The following is a 20822-nucleotide window of genomic DNA, read 5'->3' on the forward strand; positions in this document are numbered from 1 at the left end:
TAGCCACAGTAAAAACAAGAACACTGGCATCTTAGTGGCACCAGAGTGGGTGTGGGTGATGTATATCCCCTCTTTATACGGTTTGTTGTTAATTATTCTTTGGCAGGGCAGGCTGGTGAAATGATTTTGTGGGTTTTGGAATAATCAGCAAATATACCAACACAAAAAATGATGGACTGGGGCTTGTTGAAGCTGATGCCTTTATTGTTTCAAATCAACAGTGTTTTTAAAGAAATCACTGTTTTAGAGATCTCATAGAACTAACATGAAGTGAGCTAAATCATTCGCTGTAAAAATTGAATAATTGAATAAGATTGAATAATTTAATGGTTGTGATTTGATGATGATTCATTTTTTTTATAGAATTTCTTGGTAAAGAACAGCACAATTGGGTAGATGACAAATAAGGGTGAAACAGCATTTTTTAAAACAAAGTTCTAAATTGCTTAAGAATTGTATGAATTTGTAAAGTACAAATACTGTTGTTTTTGAAACTGTTAGAGGTTAGCAGATTTTTTTTTCTCATAATGTAATTTATTAAGCTTTTCTCACAGCTCCAGGCAAAATATGTCCTGCGGTGTGACATGACATTACTATAAAATTCAAATATTGAAATATTATTAATTTCAAATACAAATCAGGTATGTTTTATGTTTAACAAGTATTCTTAAAGAATGATCATTAAAATTCTGCATTTATTTTTTTTTCACAGCTGTTTTTCGATCATATTCTTTGCTTGTGCCATCTTTTACCACTCACTCCAGTGGAAATATTGTTTAAAATGAGAAAAAATATTTGAAAATGTTTATTATTTTTTTATATAGTTATATTATGCAATGTTTTCAAATGCATATAATTATTTAAGCTAGTTAACATAGTAAAAGTCGTTTAATTGTGTTTGAAGTGATGTCACACCACAGGACATCCCGTCACACCACAGGACGAAATGAAACACTGTATGAACATTTATGGTAAAATGTATTGAATACTTTTGTAACAAACAAATTCATTTGCATCTCTATTTGAACATTAATGAAAATCCACCATATCACTACAATCTTATTACTTAGTGTATGAATTTGAACTAAAAACATAGTGAACAAGACATACTGAATAATTAACATTTTGGAGGTGTCAGATCAGACCCAGTCATAAAGACCATTCATTTCTATTTTTAACTTAAAAGACTAAACAAATATCTTGTTTCTCAGGGGAAAGTCATTAAAAGCATGCTAAAATAATTAAAAGCATGTTAAAATCATCAATTCAGCTCTTTGAACAAAGATTCCAGTGAACAAGAGAAATCTGACTTCATCATTTCCCTGTACCTCCTTGTCCTTTCTTTACTCATGCCTAAAAACTGACAAATCACTTTAAAAACAATGATCAGTGACTGTTAACATACACATACAACAAACAAATGAAGACAGATATATATATATTTATGCTTAATATATGTATAATATAGGTATATTATGTATAATGAAGACAGATATATATTTATGTTTAATATATGTATAATATAGGTATATTATATATAATATTTACAATATTTGTTTAATATATATATAGAGACAGAGATATATTTATATTTATGTTTAATATTGCAAACATAACAGACGAGAATCTAGCTAGACATCTGATTTAATTGTGTCACACTACAGGACGGGCTGTCACACCACAGGACTTTTTCACCTTTGCAGCCATTTTGAGTAATTGCTATACAAGACTGACCTTGGGCATTACAGTAACTGAATAAGTTCATTGTTTTAAACCTGAATATGATTCTTTTTTAAAAATATTTTTATTTTTTCTCGAACTAGATCAGTCTAGATCAGTCACACCACAGGACTATCAAAAATGGACACGTTCATGGTCTGACAGAAATGATCAAATATATCAAATTAATAAGAGATTAACACTCACATTTTAACCTCCTTAGCACATCCAAACATCTGGGGGACTTCCTGGTAGGGGGCTTGACTAAAGGACCCCTATGGCTGTCCATGTAACTGCCAGTACAAAAATCTAATATCCTATGTCACACTGCAGGACAGCATTTGTGTTTCAAAACTAAATGTACTGTAAATATTATTTTAGTACTTTTTAGCATTTTGAAAACTTAAGTTAAGTAAGTAAATGCATACAAAAAAATGCCAAGGCATTTATTAGCTGCTCCAAGCATACCTGCTTTATTTTACTAATATTTACATTTGATGAGTCATCAATGTTACAGTCACACCGCAGGACATTTTGCTATTCACCTTGAAATATGAACAACACCAAATAAATTTTACGTCCCAAAATCATAATATTTAAATAAAATGATGTTCTATGCCCCACTGGCATGTGTTGTTTTAATTGAGAAATGCAGTTCAATAAACATTTACACTTGATTACAGAAAAAACATGCGTCACGTCATCTGCCCAATTAACACAGCTCTGTAAAAAATGTTTGCTCAGGTAATCTAAAAATTTGCTTCATTTAGTAACTTCAAAATTAGCTGCTTGTTTTCAAAAATATGATTTGATATTTCTAAGTTACATCAACTGTTTGTGAATGTTTTAAAGATCAGAGTGCACGACAAATAAAGTTATTGTCTCCTAAAATAAAGAACTGGTTCTGAACTGCCGAAACGAATTTTATTTCCGTAACATACCTACATTGTTTTGTAACAAATTTGCATAAAATTCCAGCCTATGGTCTTCACTGGCTGACCACAAACAAATCTACTTTGACCCACCCTCAATCACTGTAGTTGTAGCTGAGGCCTGGAAGTGTTTGGTTTGTGTTGTTGACATGTCAAAAACGCTGTTTTCTGTGCTACAAATTAACTTTGCATGTACTGTACATCAAAAGGATAAGGACTCAATAAGGAGGATAAGGAAAAACCGAGGCTATCCGTACTGTTTGTATCACTGTGTATACAAGTGCTGAGGAATCCTCCAGAGCTGAAATTCAGATACGGTAATAGGCGCACTGTAAGCTGTAGACAAATCACAACAGACTGGGCCATCTGACCAATCAAAGTAGGCTTGCAGAATGGAAAACCATTATCCGAATGGAGAAGAGTTTTCAGACTCTTTGAGAAATAAGGTGATGTGCAATGTATATTATGAGAACCAGTTTTTTTACCTTGGATGCACGTAAATCTATTGAAGGAGACCTTAAGAAATATTAAAAACCTTTAAAATAGCATAATAGGGGCACTTTAAGTCAAATCAAATAAAAATAGCAATATAAAGTTTTAAGATACAATTGCATGACGTAACCTTTACCGATCTGTTGTAACGGATGTTTTTGCTCAGGTGGCAGGAAATGTCCAAATAGAGAAAGGTTTAGCATCAGGCTAATGAATTTTCCTCTGGTTCACAATAAAAACAGAAAAAAATAAAATAATGCATAGTCTTTATTGAAGTAGGGAGCCCCTTGTTTAGGGACCAGAATATCATAGACTTGAAGTGGGCTCTTTTTACTAGTCCAGTCACCATCCAGCAACATCTCAAAGTAATGCCCTGGCAACCACCTGGTACCCTAGCAGAGTGGTGGCAAGTTCTACATGTGGAAGAATCACTCAAATTTCTTTCAGAAAATTGTATTATCTAGTTTAAAGAGCCATGACATCATCTTCACTTAGCCACACTGGTTGTTTAGCTGCAGTAATGTGTTTTATGAATAAAAAATAGCAATAGAAAATAGAAAATTATAATAAAATATCAATCTATGAAACTGTTTACGTTTTAGTGCTGTGGTAAGATGAAGCATTGAATAGGAAATGTGATGGTACAGTTAAGGCTGGCAAAGCCAGATGATTGATTTTAAAGAAAGCAGCTCCTTCTCTCTCATATAGCTCTAAGAAGATTGTTCTGAGTGACTAGATAGAGTTATTCTTATTCAGATTAATGTATTTAAGTTTCCCTTCCCTATCTGAGAGCTGAAAGTGAATGAAACACTCCACTGGGATAGGCTGTGCTGGGACCAGAGATGCTATAAATCTATAATCTACCACTCTCACACACACACACACATATCCATCAAAGACAGAACCAGGACGCACACTCCTGCATTATACATTACCATTTTCATCTTCAGCAACATCTAATTTCTCAGAATTGCTTTATAACGTTTAAGAATTGCTTCTTATAGAATAAGAATGAAGGAAGCATGAAGTGCTCTGAAAATGTCCTGGTAGACGGCTGCGTTGACTCTGGATTTAATAAAGCACCAGTGGACCAAAGTCCTCTTTTCTGATGAGAGCAAATTTTGCATCTCATTTGGAAACCAAGGTCCCAGGGTCTGGAGGAGGAATGGAGAGGCACACAATCCAAGATGCTTGAAGTCCAGTGTGAAGTTTCCACAGTCCGTGTTGGTTTGGGGAGCCATGTCATCGGCTGGTGTTGGTTCACTGTGCTGTCCACTCAACGAAGCCGTCTACCAGGACATTTTCAGAGCACTTCATGCTTCCTTCAGCAGACAAGCTTTATGGAGATGCTGACTTCCTTTTCCAGCAGGATTTGCACCTGCCCACACTGCCAAAATAACCAAAACCTGGTTCAATGACCATGGTATTACTGTGTAATTACTGTGTGATTTCATGTAATATTCAAATTTTTTTAAATCCTGTTTTCATGGGTTTTGTGAGCTGGAAGCCCAAATTATGTACAAATAAACAACCAAATACTTGAAATCGTTTAAGTTGTGGGCCCTGAATCTATAATCTATGGAAGTTTAACGTTTTGAATGGAATTATGGAAATAAATAAACTTTTTCATGATATTCAAATTTTTTGGAAAGGGTCTGTAGATGTGAAAAAAAAAATCAGTCATTCATTGCGAATGAAAAACCTTTTAATTTGGTTCTAAGCAGTTCAATATGTTTATATGTGTTATATATATATATATAAATATATAAATATATATATATATATATATAAATATATATATATATATATATATACACACATACATACATACACACACACACTCACCTAAAGGATTATTAGGAACACTTGTTCAATTTCTCATTAATGCAATTATCTAATCAACCAATCACATGGCAGTTGTTTCAATGCATTTAGGGGTGTGGTCCTGGTCAAGACAATCTCCTGAACTCCAAAGTGAATGTCAGAATGGGAAAGAAAGGTGATTTAAGCAATTTTGAGCGTGGCATGGTTGTTGGTGCCAGACGGGCCGGTCTGAGTATTTCACAATCTGCTCAGTTACTGGGATTTTCACGCACAACCATTTCTAGGGTTTACAAAGAATGGTGTGAAAAGGGAAAAACATCCAGTATGCGGCAGTCCTGTGGGTGAAAATGCCTTGTTGATGCTAGAGGTCAGAGGAGAATGGGCTGACTGATTCAAGCTGATAGAAGAGCAACTTTGACTGAAATAACCACTCGTTACAACCGAGGTATGCAGCAAAGCATTTGTGAAGCCACAACACGCACAACCTTGAGGCGGATGGGCTACAACAGCAGAAGACCCCACCGGGTACCACTCATCTCCACTACAAATAGGAAAAAGAGGCTACAATTTGCACGAGCTCACCAAAATTGGACAGTTGAAGACTGGAAAAATGTTGCCTGGTCTGATGAGTCTCGATTTCTGTTGAGATATTCAGATGGTAGAGTCAGAATTAGGTGTAAACAGAATGAGAACATGGATCCATCATGCCTTGTTACCACTGTGCAGGCTGGTGGTGGTGGTGGTGTAATGGTGTGGGGGATGTTTTCTTGGCACACTTTAGGCCCCTTAGTGCCAATTGGGCATCGTTTAAATGCCACGGCCTACCTGAGCATTGTTTCTGACCATGTCCATCCCTTTATGACCACCATGTACCCATCCTCTGATGGCTACTTCCAGCAGGATAATGCACCATGTCACAAAGCTCGAATCATTTCAAATTGGTTTCTTGAACATGACAATGAGTTCACTGTACTAAAATGGCCCCCACAGTCACCAGATCTCAACCCAATAGAGCATCTTTGGGATGTGGTGGAACGGGAGCTTCGTGCCCTGGATGTGCATCCCACAAATCTCCATCAACTGCAAGATGCTATCCTATCAATAGGCTATAGGCCAACATTTCTAAAGAATGCTTTCAGCACCTTGTTGAATCAATGCCACGTAGAATTAAGGCAGTTCTGAAGGCGAAAGGGGGTCAAACACAGTATTAGTATGGTGTTCCTAATAATCCTTTAGGTGAGTGTATGTTTGCTGCATAACAAGCAAAGAATGAGATTAGAGATCTCTTTTCCATAAGTCTGACTAATGCTTGGGCAGTGCCATTCCTACAAAATCTCATCTTACTACACTGCATGAATCACCCTTTACTGAATTCAACTATTCCATCCTCGCTGACCTCCCCCATGTCAGGGAACATGCCAAGAATGCACACAATAGCCATGTTTCAGTCAAGAACGCATAGTACGAACTGCAACTTGGGAACTAAGTTCACTCAAGCAGTTAAATAGAGCAAAAAAGCAGAATTATGCAAGCAATTGATTAATGACTGACCACACAAAAGAACCTTAATTTGTGTGCAAGACAAGCTCTTCCTTACTCCAAATGTATGTGTGTTTGGCTGCCCTCATGCTTGAATGACTGTGAAAACTTTCTATTTTTAGCCTTTGGAAGGGGAGAGGGAAAGAAGAAAAACAAAACGAGAGACAGAGAAAGCAAGATAGAGATGGTGTGGGACTGAAAATGTAAACATCAAGCTAATGCATTCGCAAAACAGACTAATTGTGCGATGAAAGAGCCAACAATGAAGGCTTGAGAAAAAACTAACAGAAAGAGAGAGTCCTTACTGAAAAGCAGCACTTCAGCTTTGTGTAGAAGATCAGACTGTGGAAGATATGCATGTCTGAGTCATCTGTCCATCCTTAATCTTGAAAACCAAAAGACAAGGTCTGTATTGTCCTACTGCCACTAAGCAGAGACTGTTATTGGTACATGGTAAATAAAATAGGACACTTTATTCAGAGACAAATTTATTCCACATCACAATGAATGGGAGTTTGGTTTCTATATTGCCAGTAATGAATTCACTCTAATTTGAGTTGGTTTAGTGCATTAACATGACTGAAAGAAAGAGCTCAGACTACAATAATGTAACTATTAACAGCTATTGTTATGCAAAATGGGAATGTTTCCTCTTAGCATGAAACAGCATTACCAAATAACAGTTTACTTGTAAAAAAAAACATTTTCAGTCAAAATTAAATATGTTTCACAGCATTATGTGGACAGTGCATTCAATCATCTGCTGGTAATTGTGGATAAAGTTTAGAATTACAGAAATAATCATCACAAGACTGGACATCTTTGATGAAGTGCATCATGAAATGACCCTGGAGTACTGCAAAGGGTTGACAGATGAGTAAGCAAAGTCTTGGGCAGTCAGCTGACATGGCATTAGGTATCAGCAGTAAAATGATGTATTTGTAAGATGGGTAAAGAATTCTTATAAACTCATGTTTAATGCCTAATAAAAAACCTTCAGCCTCATGGCTGGACTAATGTTTTCCAAGCAAGTTTACTGTATGTAGTAGCAAGAGCCTAAAAACAATTCCTGGTTCTCTAGCACATCTTCCTATTGTCCAGCTAGTAAATGAGATGGGCATATTGTAGCTGGTTGTAAACATGGAAATGTAGCCAGGGAGTAATGCTGACATTCCACTCCACATCCTGCATGCAGGGGAAAATGGAATCAATGACTTTCCATGTGCGTCAGAACAATGACACACTTTGGCCATCCTGAATAGTGAGAGCATCCGTGGAAACAGAAGCGAAAGTCTTTTATGATTCTCATATCACTATGCCAGTCAGGGGGACACAAAAATCTAAGTAGTCTGAGAAAGTGTCCAAAGAACTTTAAAATCAAACCAACCATTTGAATGAAAGTGTGGTTATAAAGAATTGCATGATGAATAGAAAGATACATTTAAATATTTAAAGTTATCAAACAATGTGTTAAAGTGAATGGGCCCTATTTTAACGATCTGAAACGCAAGTATCAAACGCGAAACGCAAGTAACTTTGTGGGTGGATCTCGGGCGCTGTTGCTATTATACCGGCGGGATAAATGACTCTTGTGCCCGATGCAAATCTAAAATGGGTTGGTCTGAAGTAGCTACATTACTCATGGGTGTGGTTTGGGTGTAACGTGCAATAAACCAATCAGAGCGTCATCTCACATTCCCTTTAAAAGGGATAATTGCTATTATAATGGCGGATTTGCCAGACGCACGCCAGGAGCGGTTCACAGCCGAGGAGACAGACGTTCTCGTCAGGGCCGTAAAAGACAGAGAAGTGACGTTGTGTGGGGAGAAACCCAAAGGTTTGATCCGTCATTACTACAAGTAGCCTGAATAATTTGGGTAAATGTGTAAGCTAGATTTATGCCTATTTTTTCACATCTTCATGGACACCACAATGATTTCCCTCATGTGGTAATATTTTTTCTTGTAATTATGTATGGTTTGCAAAAATGGGAACTGCTGCGTCTGTGTAGATGAGAGAAACAAAATGTATGCGCGTTGTGCACACACTACATTATGGCCAGAACAATAAGTTCATGCGTTCATGACATCAAGGCTAGATTATTGTAATGTTATTATGGGTGGTTGCACTGCATGCTTAATAAACAAACATACAGCTGGTCCAAAACACAGCAGCTAGAGTTCTTACCAGAACCAGGAAGTATGACCATATTAGCCCTGTTCTGTCAACACTGCATTGGCTCCCTATTAAACATCGTATACATTTTAAAATATTGCTGATCACTTACAAAGCACTAAATGGTTTAGCTCCCCAGTACTTGAGCGAGCTCTTAACGCCTTACAGTTCTTCACGTCTATTGCGATCTCAAAATTCCGGCCAGTTGATAATACCTAGAATATAAAAATCGACTGCTGGCAGATCCTTTTCCTATTTAGCACCAAAACTTTGGAACAATCTTCCTAACATTGTCCGGGAAGCAGACACACTCTGTCAGTTCAAATCTAGACTAAAAACACATTTCTTTGGCCTAGCATACACAACAAATTATAGACTTCTATAATTCAATGTTAGGCTGCATAGATTAGGTCAGCCGGAACCGGGAACACTCCCCATAAATCCTGATGTACTTGTTATATCATAAGAAGGATGTAGGACCTGCGCCTGGACACGATGACAACGCAGTCCTGAAGTGTCAACCAGTCCATCCCCTGTGAAGGCCTCCTTCCCTTCCCTTTACCATGTACAGATAAAATGTTGTTGGGATAATTCCGGTTTGCGTGGCTACGCAGATGCGACAAAAAAAATCTGTATTATACATTTTTAAGGCCAGACAAGTAGTTTATTGATGTCTGCATAGTCGCGGGTTTGAGTTTTTGAGGTTTGCGCAGAGATAACAGATAATCGTTTGCACCTTCGAACCTATTTCAGGGAGTAAGTTCTCGAGACACCAGGCACTGTTTTGTGCGGATGGGCGCCCGGAGCGCATTAAGGGTTTTCCTGTTAGAACGGTGTTGTGTTAGCGGCTCCTAAGTTAATAACTAATGATCCTAGCAATGGAAGTGAATCAATCAATCAAAACTAACTTTAGCTGGACAATAACTTCATCCTAGAGCTGTTGTAAAGCCTAAACAATCTGTTACGGTAATTTCCTATTATCTCTGTAAAGCTTCTTTGAAACAATCCATATTGTTAAATGCGCTATATAAATGAAGGTGACTTGACTTGACTTGACTTATTGAATAAATGAAAGATTGATGACTTATTGAAATACTTCTGCTGATCAGTTGTGGGCCACTATTACCTGAAACTGTGTCTATTAATGCAGTTCTCACTACTTTGAGGAAAGATTAAGCATGGAACTAGATTTGTTTAACCAACGTTTATGTTACATCAGTCATTCATGCTATAGCTCGGCTTATGTATGCACTGTTATTGATACAGTTTCCACATGTTCACCGCAATAAATTCGAAAAATACTCTGTAAATAAATAAGTACAAGTAAAATAATTGGTTTGTTGATGGACATGCACTTGTTAATGCTGATGGTGAGGAAATACAGTTGCAACATCTCATAATGTACCTCAAACTGAGTAGTATATCACAGAGAATCGCTCAAGTCGTCCTTGCGATGGAGGTTTGGGTTGAATATCTAGTTCTTGCAGTGTTTCATCACCGGAGGCTCGGATGTAAATTATGCTAAAATCTACGTCATTGTTCGTAGCTGTGTTTAGTTTCAAGTCACGCATAGCTGATGTTGTTATGGCAATGGGCGTTTTTGTTTTTGTACACGGTAGACCAATCACAACAAACTGAGCTGTCTGGCCAATCAGAGCAGAGTAGCTCGTGGAAAGGAGGGATTTAGAGAGATTGATTGACGAGTTGTTTGAGAATCATTGAAAATGTGGTGATGTGCAAATGTATATTATGAGAAAATTAAACAGGGTTTTTTTACCTTTGATGCATGTAAACCTGTTGTAGGAGACTCCAAAACAACATTAGGAAACTTTAAAATAGCATAATAGGGGCACTTTAAATGCCGACTTTAAAAATCTCCTTGCTTTGTCAAAGCTGGAAATTGCATCATATGAAGGTGTTTGCAATGATATGCACTTAGGCCTAGAGCCACAGTACAGTAAGTGGATCTGGTACTTTTCCACGTGTGAAATTTAAATCTGTAAAGCCTGACATATGAAATAATGGTCAGAAAAGTTTATTGAACCTACAATCATTTAAAACAAAATATATATAAAAAAAAAAAAGTTTGCATGTGTTTTTGTAGTGTATTATATTTGATACATCAGGCTATAGAGCTGGTAAGTCCCGCCCATCCGTAAAACCCCAAGTGGACCTCTAGGTTGAAAAATCGTCAATGCAATAATTATTTTCTGGTCCCGTTTGAATTGTGCCATGAATGTGAACATATGTTGTCTGTGAATTTTTTATATAATTTTTCATGTTACGAGTTTGACAGTATATTGTATGATTCTTTGCCTAGCAGTTGTGGAAAAGACATAACGAGAAAGACTACATGTCGCCTATGTGACGTCACCTCATAACACATTTTCCCTCCACTTGTCAAATCACGGTGCTAATGCTGTGATAATCTATGGAGATAGATCGAGATGCCTGTGTGTTTTGTACCCAAATGTCACCATTCAAACCAAATGGGCTGTTCTTTCTTCAGATTCCCGTCTGATGTAAAAACTAGGTTGTAGTCCACAAAGTGCTCTCACACAAAGTCTAACCGTATCAAACTTCTACCCGCTAAATTGTAGCATTCTTCACACGAAAAATTATATAAAAAATTCTAGGGGTGACCCCGAATAGTCGAAGATTCGATGCTTCGATAGGAGGAGCCTGATTCGACTACCGATCTCACGGTCGAATCTTCGCAGAGGTGTTATGAAACGAGGATCATGCCACTTTGGCTATATGAGGGCGCTCAATGTCTGATTTCACATAGAACTAGCTTTTATGTCAATATGTTAATATTCAGCCTATTATGATAATGCTATAGGCCTATATAAAAATGTGCAAAGAAAGAAGCTTTTAATAAATATTTTTTAACGTGCGTGAATAAATCCAAACACCCCGTGACAGATTTAAGTTTCACTTTCAATCCGTGACCGACAGAGGAGCGTCTTCGCGGCAAGGATTTAAATCTTTAACAATGTCTGGGATAAGAAAATCTAAAGTGTGGATGTACACCATCAGAAAGGATATTCTCCAAGGCTGGATTTAGCATCAGGAAAACCATGATCGCACTTCTGCCGGCCAACGTTAACATGTTTCACGCATAGACTGGGTTTCACGTTAGAATGTATTTTATCCGCACGCACAATTTGAAAAGACTCCAACGGACAGACAGAGTGAAAGACTTTCAGGATTTGTTCTCTCGATCAGGTACAAGTGATTTCCAAACTTTTCAGCCGGTTCTAATTTTATTTTTGGATGCTGTGAACATTTTTAGCTAAAAAGACTGCCTCTCCAGTTTAGCATTTATTGTTGTTTCTGCAGTTAAAAAGACAAAGTTGAAAATTCTGGCTACTATCGTTATTTTAATAATTTCTTTATTTTCATTTTATTTATTAATCTGTCAGGGTTATCTAATCTAACTATTTGTGGCTTGTTTGAATATATGTTCCCCTGCACTTTAGGCATTTTGCACACATTTGCTCCTCATCCTGTGACTTGATTCAGATTTATTTCGTTTTGTATTTTTATTTATTAGAAAGGTATATTCTGTTCTAATTTAATTTAGTAAATTAATTGTTTATTTTTTCGGTGCATCGATGTTGTGCTGTAGGCTGGCCTGCTCGCACAGGTAATTTAGCCGATTTAATTTGATTTGCATGTGAAATGCAAATCTGCAGTGTGGCCTTTCTGGAGTTATTTATGTTATTTCTTAGTTTTATTGATCAAAAATGTTTTTATACATTTTCTTCTATATCTTTGTGTGATTTTCTGTACATCGCGGCTTTGAAACGTTAAAGCCCCGCCCCCATACACACCCCCATACACATGATTCGACTATTAGTCGACTATAGGCAAGACATGACGATTCTGATTCGACTATGAAAATCCATAGTCGGGGACAGCCCTAAAAAATTCACAGACAACATATGTTCACATTCATGGCAAAATTCAAATGGGACCAGAAAATAATTATTTTCTCACATTCACTTGCATTGACGATTTTTCAACCTAGAGGTCCAGTGGGGTTAGCGGAAGGGGCGGGACTTACCAGCTCTATATCAGGCATATGATATAGAAGAAATTGGAGCTCATACTCCAGGAGGAAAAAAACCCACCACAATTTTATTCACAGGTCCAAACTGAGCAAAAATATGTAATTTGGGCAGTTGTTGTTATTTATATAGACAAAAAGTCAGATGAAATTCTGATAGCTTGTAATGTAAATCAATGAGATCTTTGTAACAGTATAGCAGACTATTTAAATAATATGCATTAAAATAACAGTTGTCACTCTACATTGCCCAATAATGCAGTGTGTAAGGTAATATTTAAATGTTTAGTTTTATGATCAAAGCAATTTTTTATTGTGGAGGTGAAACATATAATGCAATGCAATACATTGATGATTGAGAAATGTACAAATAAACATTCTCAAAATCCTGATGTGATGTGTGATACAGCATACTTAAACCACACCATGTTTGTTAGTCTGGTTAGAGCAGAGCTAGCCCCCCAACTGAGCCTGGTTTCTCCCAAGGTATGTATCCCAATCTTCCGTTTGCATCATTGATCATTATTTACCTGTTTATCACTGTAAAGCTGCTTTGAAACAATCTGTATTGTGTAAAGCTCTATATAAATAAAGGTGACTTGACTTGATGTGAATGATTTTTCAAAAAAATCTTGAAATATTACTAATATAAAAGTTATTTGTACATTTACTGTAAAAATCTTTAAAAATTTCAAAGCAAAAAGACATTTTTACAATTATACTAAAAACGCTTTTTTTTCCCAGCAAAGTTTTGATCATGTTAATTATTTAGAGGCCTAAGAAATTTGCAAATCAAATATGATACAGTAAGCTTTATAGGGTTAAAGTATGGGTATAATTTTGATTGTATAACTTAAGAGCAGTGTAGGGACTTAGAAAAGAATGAAGTTTATGTATTGTATGCAGAAAAGATGATTGCTGTGGTTGGATTAATTTGCATTTATCAACACATTATGTGGTTTGTGGTTACTTTTCATGATTAAAATGTAATTATACAAATATTTTAACCACGCTGGTTGTCCATAACAAAAAAAAAAAATATATATATATATTAAGGAAAAGTATTTAAAATCCATAAAAGGCTCTTCAGCATAGACTTAACTTAACTCCTTGTTGGGAAAACGTCCTATACTTTTTGGCCTGATGTATGACAGAACAATCTTCTGTGCAATCAGCTGATGGACTCTTAGTGCTTTCTCATTTATGAACCAATTGCATTTCAAGCCGCCAACTCGGATACTGAGTCAGCCGTTTGATTCTGCTTGGATTATTGCCCCAGTCTTGTCATATAACAGTATGTTGCCTCCATTTACTGCACTGCATGACCTCCCGCTTTGGTCAGCTAAGTCGTAAGGTAAAAATGTGCGTAAGTACTTCAAAGTCAAGTCACCTTTATTTACATAGAGCTTTATACAATACAGATTGTTTCAAAGCACCTTTACAGTGATAACAGGACAATTATGCATTTATGCGAGTCAGTTCAGTGTTGATTCAGTTCCGTAAAGATCATCACTGAGAGGATACCACAAGAAAGAATGCGAGGACAAAAGAAATATACAGTACAGGTCAAAAGTTTGGAAACATTACGTTTTTTTAATATTTTTGAAAGAAGTCTCTAATGCTTATCAAGGCTGCATTTATTTGATAAAAAAAGAAAAAGAAAAAAAAACAGTAATATTGTGAAATATTATTACAACTTAAAATAATAGTTTTCTATTTGAATATACTTTAAAAAATAATGTATTAAAGTATTTAGCTGAATTTTCAGCATCATTACTCCAGTCTTCAGTGTCACATGACATCCAGTCTATCATATGATCCTTTAGAAATCATTCTAATATTCTGATTTATTATGAGTGTTGGAAACAGTTCTGCTGCCTAATATATTTGATGAATAAAAGGTTAAAAAGAACTGCATTTATTCAAAATAAAAAAATATTTTCTAATAATATAAATCTTCTTTACTATCACTTTTTATCAATTTAACACATCCTTGCTGAATAAAAGTATTGATTTATTTCAAAAAAGAAAGAAAAAAATTACTGACCCTAAATTACTGACCAGTAGTGCATATTGTTGTTACAAAAGATTTTTTTTAAATGTGCTGCTTTTTTTTTTTTTTTTTTTACTTTTTATTCATCAAAGTATCCTAAAAAATTATCACAGGTTATGAAAAAATATTAAGCAGCAGAACTGTTTCCAACATTGATAATGAATCATCATATTAGAATGATTTCTAAAGGATCATGTGATAGTCTGGAGTAATGATCCTGAAAATTCAGCTTTGCATCACAGAAATAAATGATAATTTAAAGCATAATAAATTGAAAACCAATTATTTTAAATTGTAATAATATATCACAATATTAAAAAAAATGTTCTGTATTTTTGATCAAATAAATGCAGGCTTGATGAGCAGAAGAAACTTCTTTCAAAAACATTAAAAACAGTAATGCTTCCAAACTTTTGACCTGTACTGTATATAATCCAAATATAAATGAAAGTCAAAAGCACATTTTTAGTACGTAGTCATATCTGGAAACAAATCCTGTTCAAATAGGCTATATGGGCCATTATACGGAATTGGTTCAAAGTTAGAGTTGGAAACATCTTGATTTTTTTGTGTCTTTTTCCACAAATTTTGTATGCATGCAAATTGTATAATATCCAAGGAAAACATTTCTAGTAATTGTGCAGTTAATTCTCATACTGTATTTTCAGAAAGTTTTGGAATATATCCTCTCCCGAAATGTGTCACTAATAAAAAACAATAATAAATAATTTAATGAGAAGGCTTATATTGACCTATTAATGTTTTGTTTACATCTACCTTGTAAATATATTTTTTGCTATTTTATTAAAGTTTTCACATGTAATTCAACAACAATTACAATTTTAACAATATTTCAAGTGTAATCTTTCTTTTTAAAAAGTATACATTTTATCATACATATTTCAAAGTTAAGGATTCATTAGTTTGAATATAGCCTACATTGGAACAAACACAATAATAATCTTAGTTGATGACTTTATTTTTGACAAAACATACTATATATTTAACATATGAGCAGAAATTGGCGAACAAAAGCTTATTTGATGTGGCAGTAGTCTATTTTACAGTAAAAACTTTACAATCTATCCAAAACTAGTCAACGAAATGTTGTCTTTTATATTTCGTCTGTAACATATCGTTTTTATGATATATTAGGGCATATAAATGTTAATTTGCAGTTTAATACATTGCTTAAACAAAGACATTTTATTTCAACATATTTCTCCCCACCCTCATCCGGAATGCAGAATCCCTGACAACATTCAAAAGACAACTGAAAACCCATCTCTTCCGTGAGCAGAGCACTTAACCTCTTAAAAAAAACTTTAAAAACCTCGCTTATCGGGCTTATGCTACTGTGAATAATGTCTGAACTTCGTATTTTGAGCACTTCTTGCGTTGTTTTTGCCTCTTCATGATGACTCGCTTAACTTAGTCCTAATCTGTAAGTCGCTTTGGATAAAAGCGTCTGCTAAATGACTAAATGTAAAATGTAAATTTCAGTAAATTTTTACTCATCTCAGTTTAGCAATATAGTTTGGTAAAAGCTAAACTAGTAGATGTGTTCATGTTCATGTAAAAATAACGTTTACTAATGTAAGTGCCTGTAACAGCGCGTCTTTTTGCGGTTTACAGACACTATTCCATATCGCGATTAGAACAAAGCACTTAAGAATAAAGAACTTAATATTCACAATCCGTTGCTCCGCGAAATGAAACAAAACCAGCACTTCTGAGGTACATTTTCCAGGATTATTATTACGATAGTATTATTCCTCACAGTGTCGCAAGATGACGTAAAGTACATTAATCTGATTAAACTTGATGTTTTATCGAGTTGATGTGGGTGTTCACAGGTTTGCATGGATTGCCTCAGATCATTTGCGTTTGAATAGCGCGCACTCTCCGTAGGCGTGTTCACATTAGCAGATAATGAGCTGAAATGAGAACGACTGACATCTCTATCTTTTGATACAGATTACATAAACAGAGAATATTTGTTTTCGTTTTGAATTAGATAATTTAATAGTAGACACTTAAATGATTATAAAGATATTTTCTCATGCCTAAATGAAAAGTATTCACTTAGTTTTGTTTAAGTTTAAGTTTAGAGACATGCTCCAAAAAAAAAAGTTCACGGAGACGGAGAGGCAGAAAGCACACCCTGTTTATTTTCTTTATTTTACAAAAGCACAATGTTTTGTTTCGATTGTAAGTGGACACATAAAAAAGTAGACATTTTACAGTTTATTTTTTCACATCTCTTAAGTCTGTATGACCATAAATGATTTTATCATTATCATTTATCATTTTATCTGTATGACTTTCAATGATTGAAAGTATTTTAAGTCTATTTTGCTGCTATGTGAAAAAAATCGAGCAAAACGCACCGGTGCGTTTGCCGACCCCAGAGGGTTAAATAACAAAAAAAATACTGTGCCATTGACTTTAGACCAGGTTTTTGTAGGTCAATGGCGCAGTCTATTTCAGTTGCCTCAAAATAGCAACGCGCCTGAACACCTTGTTTTCAGACCAGCACGCCCATGGGTGCAAATGCATTTGCTATTTAAACAACGTGGCGCAGGACGTGAAAATGATAACTGCGTCAGGCTGAAACTAGCAAAAAAAACAAACAATTGTGTCGCGCTTGGCGCTGCATTGCGCCAGGTGTATAACAGGGCCCGGTGTGTTAAATAGAATCAGTACCAGATTAAATGGGAAAAAGCAAGTGAGTACATAGTGCTTCAGAGGTGGACAGCAAACAGAGGTGGAAGAGGGGCTGTACTAAATCTAGGAAATTTGTAGCTACAGTGAAATGTGGATTGTTAAGCTTAGTATCACTTGTGGACAGAAGTCCTGACCTACCGCTCACCTTTCTTTATAAGATCTGAAGTGGCATAAAATGATTTATGGACACTGAGCAGAGCTGCCTTGATAAGAACATTTTAGCACTTGGTTCATACATACTTATTCTTGGTTCAAACCCAATCAAAATGCACCAACTTATTCTGGGAGAGGAAAAAACAAGTCAGATATAGCCCTAGAATAATGTTTCTTCAGAGACAAAAACAAAACAAATAATAAGAGAGCATTTATGTTCACTAGATTTTGATTTCATTCCATTTCTATTTTGAGATATTTCTGCTATGTGCATTATACTTCTAAAACATCTCTCTCAAATAATATTAAGCCTACCTATTTTCACTGGGAATAATAGAAAACAGAACTTCATGTGCACTGGGACAGATCTGACAACAAACTTGACATAAGTAGAGCTTTAACTTCATTTTCTTGCTCATCTTTCAGCTAATAGCAAACTGAGGGTAGTCTTTGCAACCTTGTCCAGAGAATGAGAGGAAAATACCAACTTAGCAGCTTCAATGGGTGAGTCAAGCCGTCCTTTGTCTGTTGACTGTGAAAGCTTTTTAACACCATCACTTTAACGTATCATGACAGGAAACAAATGATTTCGGTAATGAACAAATAATTCAAAAGGTATGTATCTATAGATCTGCAAGCTAAGTGTTTTATAATTATTTGCTTATATCATGGTCATTTTATCTTGTTTTTGTAAACATAATTGATACTCCGTCTCTTTATAAGATCTAGCAGCACAAATATACTTTTACTTGTGCTGGGATACAACACCCGTAGACTAACAAGATAGAGAAGCAATTCAAACATGACACACCTGAGCTGGCAAACATACAGTGTGTACAAGAGAGTATGTTTACTACAGTGAATACAACTCTAATATCAAAGAAGAGACGGAAACGCATTAGCTATGTTTCCCTCCACCTATTTTTATGCGCATTTTGGGATATTGCATAAAAAATTTAAAATAAACCCTGGATGGAAACGCCAAGATACGCATTCTGAAAATGTGCATAAAAAACGTATGTGCTCACTGAATCAGATAAATAATTTATCATCTGCATCTGAAATGCTGTTTTGGTCATTCTGACATGCCTGAGCAAAGTCTGTTGTCAAAGTGGTTCGGTATAATTACCTCCCAGAATTGTCTTACACGACTGCGTTCCAAAACAGACCAGCCTCAGATAGCAAGTTAACATAACATGATGATTTTGTCTTCTTCGACCACTGATCTATATAAATTAGTTATTTATATATAAATCATTTATATAGATCAATGTATTTGACTCACTGGATGGAAACGGTGCTTTATTCTCAAATATTTTATGCAATATTCCAATTTTGCGCATAAGTAAAATTTGCGACTTTGGATGGAAACATAGCTACTGTATTGATAGACTTTTTAGGACTCTCAGTAGCTGCGTTTACATGGACCCTAATAATCTGATTGTAACGTTATGTTTACATGGACACCTTTTGTGTCAATCAGAATGAAATCATTCAGATTTATGAATCCGAATACTGTTTACATGACCGCTAAATAAAGTGATCCGATTGATGTGCATGTTTATACGTCACAAGTTCAAATTGGAATTGATCTTATGACATGCGTACACTCACGAATATACTGAGTTTCCTGCTGTTTGAGCACATTTGAGAACATTCCAGTTTCGGTTTTTAATCCGATCAAGTGTCTACATGTCCTATCGAACAGATTAGAAAAGGTTTAAACCACCCCCTACAATTCGAATGAAATTTCAATCGGATTTGACCAATTCATTCCGATTGACGTGGTAAAATGTGACATTTTCATTCCGACTGTGCCACTAGTCTGATTACAATCTGATTATTAGGGTCCATTTACGCAGCTACAGACGAAATAAAAAAAGTCACATGTAACCACGTCAATCGGAATGAATTGGTCAAATAATTTTTTTAATTTTATAATTTTTTATTATAAGGGATGGTTGACACTTTAAACACTTGATCTTTAAACACTTGATCAGATTAAAAGACGCCTTGTTTTGGGTGCGGGAATGGGCATTTTTATTGATTGATAAATATAAGCAGTACGGCACAAAGCTTCATGTGCTCGTCATTTCCTAAATTAGGACCCGAAATAGATAAATATTAAGTCTGCTTTGTAAAACAAGCGAAAAAAGCAATCTAGGAGAATGGTTAGTATGCTCAAACAGCAGGAAACTCTTTTTTTGCAGGGATTTTGTGCAATGTGCGCATGTCAAAAAATCTATTTTGATTTGAAGCTTGTGAAATATAAACACACACATCAACCCAATCCCTTTATTTAGCGGTCATGTAAACACTACATTGGGATTCATCAATCTAAATTAATTAATTCTGATTGAAACAAAAGGTGTCCAAGTAAACGTAGCTAGTGTGTCCATGCTGAATGTTTGTTTGTATGACATTGATTCAGGTCAGACTGTTTCATATTCTTCAAAATGATGCTGCTCATTCAGTACAAGTATAAAATATGAGAGAAAGAACAAAACCCAGCAGAAAGTGTTTTTGATGAAACACATACACACATCTCAAAAGGCATGTCATATGCATCATGCTCTTTCAACTTTCGAATAATTACTGAGAAAAAAAAAAATCGGTAACACCTTATAATAAGTATACAGTAATAAAGTACTTACAAATCATTAACAAACTATTAGTTTATAGTTAATTCACTGAATGAATTTGTATATAGCCTATTATTACATTAACAATGAAGAGACTACAATATATTAACTATGAATTATTTATAAACTAATAGTTTGCAAATAATTTGTGAGTAATTCATTACTGTATAATTATTATAAAGTGTTACAAAAAAGGTAATTAATCCTGGCCCCAATAATTAATAACGTTTTTTTTTTTCTCATCAAATTGATAAATGAGCAATATATATTGACATATGAGATTAATTTCATTACATCAGCACATCATTGATTTGATTACAATTTGCAGTTGATTGACAGCCCTTATTTGCATCCATTTGGCTGCAGCAGGGAAGTGTCACTTTTAACCGTGAGAAAGAAAACTTGCTGATGGGTGAGGGCAGACAGCTGTGCCCTTGAGCACAACAGCAGGTCACCACCCTTTAACAGGTGAAGCACTTTGCATAATCTCCCCA

General features: G+C 35.3%; 1 protein-coding gene and 1 long non-coding RNA gene across 8 annotated transcripts in view; both read right to left on the reverse strand.

Moving 5' to 3' along the window:
* Positions 1 to 20822, reverse strand: part of specc1 (sperm antigen with calponin homology and coiled-coil domains 1) — a 188496-nt gene that overhangs the window by 89561 nt on the left and 78113 nt on the right. The window lies entirely within an intron of this gene.
* On the reverse strand, positions 14862 to 17088 carry LOC309500002. The gene is made up of 2 exons (XR_014206430.1): positions 16287 to 17088; positions 14862 to 16028 (listed from the first exon to the last, which is right to left on the reverse strand). It is a non-coding gene; the product is annotated as an uncharacterized lncRNA (long non-coding RNA).

Source organism: Leuciscus leuciscus (genome assembly GCF_965113295.1).
Source record: "Leuciscus leuciscus genome assembly, chromosome: 5".
Lineage (NCBI taxonomy): Eukaryota > Metazoa > Chordata > Actinopteri > Cypriniformes > Leuciscidae > Leuciscus > Leuciscus leuciscus.